Raw genomic sequence first — 9,747 nt, 5'->3', positions numbered from 1 at the left:
AAAATTTTGCTTCAATCGGCTTCTTGGTCTCTTCTATCACCCTTTTCTTCTAGGTCAAACTTTATCTTTCTTGGTGCCTGTTTGACTGGAGTAGCATTAGGATCAATGGCCAGTCTTTGAACAGCCACCTCATCATCCAATCCTGGCATTTCATTATAGTTCCAAGAAAAGCAGTTAATATGCTCCTTCAAGAGAGCCTTTAATTATGATTTTTCTTCTTCTGATAGTTGTGCACTTAGGAAAAGTCGGCCTTGGGTCATCATCGCTTCCCAAGTCGATTTCAATCAACTCATCAATTGCGCTCGTTCAGTTCTTTTTTCATCTTTATTTCTTCTTCTTCCTCTTGCAATGTTACCATGTAACATGAGTGCCCGGAAGACTCAGAGTAGCCTATTCCTCTCGTATCCACATGTGCAGGATGCCACAATCTCACGAAAAGCCCCGATGTGACTTCCTTGACCACTTGATTTCTCTTCCAAAACCTCTCAACTATTGTCCCGAGGCTTGTTGGGGTAATGGCTTGGGAAAGTTTATGGGTTGAGCTTCATCATCTTCTATTTCTTCAATATTTATGATATCATCATTTCAAGATCTTTCTTTGTTTTTGTCTTTATAAAAGAAAATACTTCTTTACTTTTTCATGTCGAGCTAGCACATGAAATGTCTTTAGATGCTCAACTGTATTTATATTCAAGTCATGCGATGATTTGTATAGTCCCATCCGGAATCCTCGTAATGTATAATGTATTTTTCTTGATAGATCTTTCAATTTGACCCTTACTTTGGTGCATGTCCTCACCACTCTCATCTTCTGATGACTCAGTGTCACTACCAAAGTGAGGTGGCGCTGGTTCCCTTTTCTGAAGCACAGGAGTTGTTTTGGCTGTCTTGATCAAAGGCACTTCTTCTGGGCACGGCAATTTGCCCCCTTTTATTGACTTGGATGCGTTAAGATAGTACCTCACATCCTCATAGTGTATTTCATGGATGCCAAAGGGTTGGATCTCTCCATCAATTCTAAACTCTTCCCCATCCACCAAATACTTTTGCACATTAATGCGATGTTGAAGAAACCAAGCTGGTTTTCATGAATCCATGGCCTTCCTAAGAGGGCTTTTATAGGAAAGTATCGGCATCAATTACATGGAATTTCATGTTAGATGATATTTTTTTCCAAATTTGAGGGGAGAGTGATCGATCCCTAATGCCTTTTGGGTCATGTCTTGATTGAAACCACGGATGATGATCTTCTCCGAAGATAAGTGGCATACTTCAAGAGCCAATGCTCGAAGAGTGTCGAGGTCATCAAATTCAAAGAAGACCTGGATAAATCAAAAGCCCGGTTGATCATTTACTCCATCACAAAATCACTGTCACATATAGTGGTGCATTGTGTGTCAGTAGTCCCAAGTAATAGGTCCTCATTTGTGAAGGACACTGAAGATGTATGAGATGCATATAGGGCTTCTTTTATGTTGACTTCGGCGGAGTATGCTTGATAATCCTCGAGGGTTTTTGTAGGGCATGTATTAAAGACTCCTAACTTCAACCGACATCATCAATGCATCATACATACTTGAGTCTTTGGGACTTTCTTCAAGTGTGCCAAAATGTTATAGTTTGGCTTTTTCAAGAGTTTCTTGGGGGAGACATTCTCTTCTTCAATAATCTTTCCTTTATCTCGGTTATTTGAACTGGGAACCTGTCTTGGCTGAAGTGTCTTCCTTTTCTAAGCTGCATCTGATGTACATGTTATAGTGCCTTATCTTCCTTCTCAGGGAAGTTTAGCTCATCTTCTGAATCATCATGAGCAACTGTAGCATAACATTCGCCTTTTTCTTCAAAGTAATCCTCAGTGAGTGTCAAATTTCCCAAAGAAAACTATCCTTGCAACCATTTTTGGAAAGCGTGACATTCTTCTATGGTGTGTCCTGTAAGCCGGTGATATTGGCAATAGTTTAGATGACTATCAAGATGCATCAGGAGCCGCCTTTTGGGTTTAGGCAAATCCAATCCATTTTCTATAGCTTGATCAAAAAGCTCTTTCCTTTTATCTTTTCTGATAAATCTTTCTTTAGTATTTGTTGCTTTAGAAGGGGCTGGAGAATCCACGACTTCTGAGACAAAATTTTGTCTTGATGATTCTAGAGGATATGCCCCAGATTCATCCCACTCAGCATCTTCAATATGTAACCGCCATAGCCTATTAGCTGACTCCTCTGTCACCCTTTGAATGAAAGCAGGGATGTCTTCAGCATGCATGACTTTCTTCAAGACCTTATATTTGGGGGTCTTCGGGGTGTAACATGGTTCTTTGGACATTACTTGTTAGTAGGGCTCCAAGAGCTTGGCGTTCGCCTTCTTTACTCTCTCCCTGAATGCTATCTTCTTTCTCTGCTTCTTACTGATATAGGGCCGACCTTAACGATCATATGAATCTTTTGGCTCAGAGAAGCTATTATATTCATTATTATCATCATCATCTTCTAGGTTATATAGAGGTTCCCCTCCTGAAATAACCATGCAAGTCTCCACTTGCACATCTTCTTCATTTTTAATTTTCTCAGTTAATTCCCTGAGTAATTCTTCAACTTCTTCCGGAAAATAATCTCTGAGGGTAATCAGAACTCTTTCCTTCTGCTCATATTCTTCAAGAGTCTCTATATACTCCTCAATAATTGATTTCTTTCGCTTTGATTGTTCGCGCTTTTGCTTTCTTTTCTTGTTCTTCTTTTTTGACTGTTTTGTCTGGTGACCTTTATGAGATTGCTGAGAGTGTTTCCAAATGATCCCTGGCAGTTCAGCCAACTTCTTCAACATCTTCATTGATCTTTTGGATATAAATACCTCCCATAACTCTTCTGGAACAGCACAAGGTTTGTCATCCTCTGTTAATGTAAATATCACTTTGTTACCAACCACTGTGACTTCCCTTTGGGATGACCCTTTTGGGTTTAGGGCAGTCACGTAGCGTATATGTTCAGCTGGTTGCTCGGACAAAACATTCTTTGAGAGTGTGATTTTGTCCTCTTGGTATTGTCGCTCGACCTAGTCCTTGAAAACATAACAATCTCCTATTGTATGTCCCAACACCCTATGATATAGACAGTAATTGGGATGATCTGTCTTGCTTTGTTCTTCAGGTCTTTTGCATTCAAGGAGCTGCAGACCCTCTCTCACAGCATCTTTGAAAATTTTATGTACTTTATCTCTTATGATGGAATACATCTTATTCATCCTATCCTTCAAGGAAGGAAGAGGTTTTGACTCATTGTCAGTAGCACCTAAACTAGGTACCTTAGCTTGTTCCAGTTTATGGGACTCTACTACGCCTTTCCCCTTCTCAATATTGAAGGTAGTAGCAATGTACTTGACGCCTATACATTTTTCTTGGATTTGTCTTTTGTCACTCCTTGAAGTGGTATGGAAATTGGACAACACCTTCGAGTTGGTCCTTTCTAATTTTTTATCTTGTGAGATTAAGCCTTTGAATGTAGTGATGCTAGATGTACTCAAGAAAAGAGACATCCAACTATCAATGTTCCCCAGTAATAAACCCACTGCCTGCTGCTAATCAAGTGGTTGTTCACATTTAATGCTCAAGTTCCTCCACCTCATGATGTAATCGACCACTTTTTCATCTTTGTTTTGGCGAGTGGCTACGAGTTCAGCAATTGTGATTTTGTCACTTAAGCCCTAAACCGTACTTGAAAGGCATCTTTCAGCTGCTGCCATGTTTGGATTGACTCAGGTTGCAGATTTTCATACCATTTAAATGCTAGTCCTGCAAGACTTGCAGAGAATTGTCTGAGGAGGAGTGATGGCTTCGCACTTGTATCTCCACAAGCAGTGACAAAATGAGCCAAGTGTTGGTCAGGATTGGCAATCCCAGTAAATTGCTTGAATTTAGGAACATTATATCCCTTGGGGTAGGGCACCAAGTCGTGGTAGCTGGGATAGGGCTTGTCTCCATCTGCCCTTGTCTCAATTCCTTTGGCTTGATTTAATTCAACAACTACCATTCGTTGTATCTCTTCCCGAGTCATTACAGCTGATTGTTCCTGAACAGGAGCATAAGAGGTTCCCCCATGTTCTGCTGGCCTGAAGGTTTCCTTTGGATGTGGTGTTGGACTTCTCGACCTCTGCACATTCTCCATAAGAAACTGTGGGGTTACCCCTTGCTCAACTAGCCTTAGGGCTTCTCTCGGCCGTCGGGTTGGACTCCTCGATCTTCCTGGTTGTTCAGGTTGATTTTCCATGAGGATTTTAATTTGTTTCTGCATTTGCAACATTGACCCCATCAACATTTCCATGTTGTCATTGAGTCTTTGATATTCAGTATCACGGTGTCCCTTTTGAGGAATAAAGACAGGTTCATCCTCTTCATCTTCATTTAGATGCTGTACTTCTTTGTGTTTCCTTGGTACATGGAGTGGTGGAAGGCTAGTCCATATCCCTTACTCCTCATGTGGCAGCACATGGCTAGAACCTTCTTCTCCATTCAGGGAGTCTGCTGCTCTTCTACGGGATCTTGTAACAGGCCCCGGGTGTTGTTGTTCGAGTGCAGGATCTCCTTTGTTTCAGTAACCATACGACAAGTGTGTACTTCCACATCTGCATCAAATATTTCTTCATCTTTCATTTCCCTCCTCTATTGAAATTTAGACCTGTCAACCTTGGGTTGATTTCTTGTAGGAGCAAAGCGATTAAACACTGTCTTCTGCGCTGTTGAAATCAATTGCTTCTTCTTTTGATAGAATTCTTTTGGTCTTATCTTCTCTGACTGCAGTTTCCTTGATGCTATGTAAGTCTTGTAAAGATTCTGACCAAATGAGTTCTTACTATAGGACTTTGGAGGTCGACCAACCTTGTTTTAACTCAGTTGGGGGTGGTTGCGTTCTTCTTCACCAGGTTAAGAGGTTCAAATGAGTTGTTGAAGGTACTCATTTGATCATTCTTGTGCCCTTGGAATCACACAAAATCCAACTTTTGTCTTGGAATTTTGACTTTCCTTTGTGTGAGCCTTGAAAACACACTTTTCTTCTTTGGTGTGTCTTCATCAGATGAGTGGAAAACTCCACTTTCCAGCCCCTTTGCTGTAATGGTGAAAGCGGGTTCATCATCATCATCATCATTCATAGAAATTATCCTTTTAGGGTGGGATAGCCTCTCAAATGCAGATACTCTTGATGCTCCCCTGACATCGGCATCCTCGCCAGTTGCAGGAACAATCACATTGGGGCAATGACCTTTGGATGGAAGCCGCTGGACTGTCAGGTTCTCCTTCGAATGTGCGGGTCTCCTTACGAATTGCACCGACTCAGATATGGTGCCAAAGGTCAGCTCAGCTCCTGCAGCTCCAGTGTTGAAGGTGCTGTTTGGCAATTGAACCTTAGTTATTTCGCCAAGGAAAATTGTGAGTTTCGGGCTTCCAGAGGTGGTTGAGTTTTTGAATGCCATTTGTTCTTCGTTTCCTGCAAAATAAAAAAAAACATTATTAGATATCTTTCATAGGATGTAGGAATAACGCCTTTACTTGTACTTCTGCCTCAAAGATGGGAGTAGGAATAGGGTCCCCACCGGCGTGCCAGAATTTGTGGGATCGAAAATATGCGTCTGGGATCATGTAGAAGACACCAAATGATACATCAAAGCACAAATATCGTATTTGTTTTGTGTGGGTTCTTTCATTTCTAATAGAGGCAAGCCTCTATTATTAATTACCCTAGATTAGAAATCTTAGGAACCTCCGATTAAGGGCAAAAGGTACAAGTAAGAGCAAGAAGATTTGCGAATTATAAATCTTGTTATTTTATTATATAAACATATTTATTACATTACTTATATGTATATATATATATATATATTATCATCGCCGTTGCCTGTGCCTTGTCACTGCGTTGCCTGCCGCATTGCCGTTTTGCAATTTTTGTTATCATTTTAAAATAAACAAGTCACTGCTGATTGTGTCTTGTTACTATATTGCATGTCTTGTTGTCGCCCTTTTTTAATTTTTTATTTTTGGAATATGTCTCATTGCTGCTTTGAGACAAATTTAGCTACGACATTGAGATGAGCACCCTTATCATTGCTTTGAAATTAGCAGTGCATATTTCTCTACTATTCATTTGCTTGCATATCATTTCTAGATATATATTTTAATTTATTTATTTTAATCCACACTTATCATAGTGGGTTATATTTATTTATTTATTTATTAGAGGGGCCGTGAGTATGCATGTTTCTTTTTTTGTTTTTGTATGCATATCCCTCATTTCATATTTTTTTTATGTATGAACGTTTTCGATATTTTTATCTCATGCATATATGCATAATTTTTTTTTATTTTATATCATGCATGGTGATTTCTAAATGTGTGGGCATGCATGCATGCAATTTTTTAGAGCTTCATGAGCAATTTTTTTTACTATGCTCATACCATTACATGTTTTTTCTAACAACATCACATTCTTAGTTATATGTGCATGCATGAGTCACGTGATTTTTTTTATTTATTTTATTTATTTATTTATTTATTTATTTCTTTTTCAAGCCTGAAACCCATATTCATGTTGATGGTGGGCCCGCTTTTTTTAAAATTTTTTTTTTTATTCTTTAACAAAATGATGAATGCTTTTGTTCTTTTATATATATATATATATATATATTTTTTATTGTGCGTCTGCGTGCATGTCTGCGTGTATGTTATATGTTTCTTTTTTTGTTTTTTTTTTAAAAAAATTCTTATGCACGTGAACTTGCATACATCATGCATTAATTTGTTTAATGGTGGGCCCATTTTTATTATTTTATTATTTTTTTGTATATATATTTTTTATATGAGACTATAGCATGTTCTCCATTTTCTCATATTTCCTTTTTTTATTTCATGCATGTCTGCATGCTTGAATGCCCATATGACATGTTTCTCAAACATATTTAATGTTTCTTATTTCATCGTCATTTCCCATTTTTATTTGTTTGCATGCTACTTCAACAAATATGCAGATATCATTTCTAATTTTTCAATTTTATTATTTTTTTTTTGCATGCACACATGTAAAACTAATAAACCAAAGTTGACATCAATAAATGATTCAAATTCTATAATTCCTTATGTGGAAACAGCATTATCTGGTTGCGAAAGTTACACAGCCAAGTTCCTGGATTCCTAACTTTCAAAAGGATATGATCAGTTGATGTCGTGAAGTTTTGGAGGAGTATCAGTTCCCTTTACACTACTTCAGGACCACTGGGGAGTGGTTCATAGTCATTCTGATCATAGGCAGAAAGATTGAGTTTCTGAACAGGAATGCACTTCAAAATAGCTCCGACCACCATGATGATTGAACCAATCAAGATGCTCAGCAACCACAATTGCCAGTTTAATATCACAGTGCTGGCAAAAGTACCGAGGATTTCTATTATTTATTATCTAAAACACAACAATGGAGGACAAAACAGCATGGAACACATTGATCTTCTCCATATCCCGGCTATTGATTTCATTGAAAACCTGACAAAACATAAATGTGTTGAAGATGAAAGTGTTGAGAACAGCATCCACATTTGGACCGTTGAGTTTCAAAAGGTGCTTCCCATCAAACATGAGAATTCCAAGCACTGCTAATTGATAAACACTCTAGCCAATGATATTTCTCCATATGATTCTCGTGATAAAATTCTCACCCTTCCGAACAGGGGGTCTTTTCATCATCTCATCATTGGGAGGTTCGGTTCCTAATGCTAAAAGCACCAAGTGTATCCGTAATCATGTTGACCCAAAGCAACTGGACAGCAGTGAAAGGAGCACTTCCATATCATTATAGGTTTTAGATTCCTCAGTTTCTCCAGTACCACAACCTTCGCAGAAGTGCTCCTTGAAAGAAGGTTATTACTAAGGACCAACTCCGAAGCTCGTGCGATTGCCCTAATCTGAAAGTAAGGTTCCTTTTTAGTTTGTTTTGCGAAGCGAAAAGCTTTCCCAGTTTCTTGAGATTGTCAAGTTCAGGATGCATGTTTGTCTGCTCTCGTTGACTAGTGACGATAAATCATCAGAGACACTTGTTCTGCCAAACAAGGCATCCATAGGCAGTCCATAATGAGAATGGGTGAGGTGAGCATCGGGACGGTGAGCGATGAGAAGCGGCTGGGTACCCGGACATGGTTGGCGAGCATTATTTTAGCCATTCAACCATGTCCGCAACCCCCTTGACGATCCAGCGATGACGAGCAAAGTAACGGGCCCGGTGGTAGCAGGCGTCAGCGGTAGCGATCATCGAGCGACGAGCGGTAGAAGCGATGAATATCGGACATGGTTGGCGACATTATTTCAACTATTCAACCATGTCCGCGACCTCTTTTGATAGGCATCGGTAGCGACGACATCAGTAGTGACAACTTTTTTTATATTTTTATATATATATATATATATATGGTACCATAGGGAAGGAGATAAAAGCACCTTAAACTTCTCTCTCGCTTTTTAAGATTTTTTGTCCCCCACTCTTCATCTGTTCTTATTCCTATTTAAAAGCCTCTCTCATCCTTATCATCCCAACCTCTCCCCGCGAGATCACAACAAAGATCGTATAATTTTTTAAAAAGTATTGCTTATTTATTTCCCCCACGAGATCTAGCGAAACGAAAAACCCAACTTTCAATTTCCAACTTTAATTAATTTTTTTAATAAAAATATTTTTTTATTTTTTTAAAAATTATTTTTTTATTTTTAATTTAATTTTTTTAAATTTATTTTTAATTTAATATTTTTTTAAAGTTTATTATTATTTTTTTACTATTTTTTTGTTTTTACTTATTTATTATTATTATTATTTTTTTAATAATTTTTAATTTTTTTAATATATATTATTATTTTTTTCTACTCTTAATTATAATTATTTTTTTCTTTTAAATTTTTCTTCTATTTTTCCTCAATTCTTCTCTTATCTTTTTTTAAAAGAAATTTTTTTAAATCATAAAACCCCCTCTTCCCTATCTAAGCCTAACTTCCCAGTGAGATCCTAGCAAGCGAGGTAAGATCGGGTTCTTATCACTTCTTTTTTTAAATTCTAATTAATAATAATTTTTAAAAATAATTTCAAATTTGAAAATTTAAATTTCAATTTTTATTTATTATTTTATTATTCGCATTTTTATTTATTATTTTTATTATTATTATTTATTATTTTTCATTATATATTCATTATTTATTTATTTATTTAATATTTTTAAAAATTCACTAAGCTGAATCTACCTCGGGATGCGTACTCAAGTGCTTGAGATTTGCATTTCTCCCATTGCCTCGAGATCCGCTCTCGGGGCTACATGAAACTTAAGATCGTCTTGGGATGTGTGTTTGGCTATCCTAAGATTTGAGATTGCCTCGAGATATGTGTTCTCGAGGATAATCTTGTAATAATAATTTTTTTATGCCTCGAGATATGTTCTTAAGGGGCAATTTTGTAATTTGCATTTTGTGCCTTGAGATATGTTCTCAAGGGCAATTTTGTAATTTTGCATTTTGTATTTAACTTGGAATTTGCACTCTAGTTCAAGACAATCGAAATAATCAATTAAGATTAAGATTAGGACATTTAAATTTTTAATTCTAAATATATCTACAATTAAGATATATTAGAATTTAAAATTAAATTGAATTTGGTTTCATTAGGGACGTTTGAATTTTATTAGGGACAGTCAGTTATATTATTTATATATAAACAGACCCATGGCTATTGGGCTAGC

The 9,747-nt window shown here is 37.2% G+C and overlaps 1 pseudogene; it reads right to left on the bottom strand.

The window, feature by feature from the left end:
- Nucleotides 1-7,117: 7,117 nt before the first annotated feature.
- Nucleotides 7,118-8,018, bottom strand: LOC120276107 (annotated as a pseudogene).
- Between the last annotated feature and the right edge of the window lie 1,729 nt (nucleotides 8,019-9,747).

This window comes from Dioscorea cayenensis, chromosome 14 (genome assembly GCF_009730915.1).
Source record: "Dioscorea cayenensis subsp. rotundata cultivar TDr96_F1 chromosome 14, TDr96_F1_v2_PseudoChromosome.rev07_lg8_w22 25.fasta, whole genome shotgun sequence".
Taxonomy (NCBI): Eukaryota; Viridiplantae; Streptophyta; class Magnoliopsida; order Dioscoreales; family Dioscoreaceae; genus Dioscorea; species Dioscorea cayenensis.
This window is presented reverse-complemented; position numbering and strand designations above follow the sequence as displayed.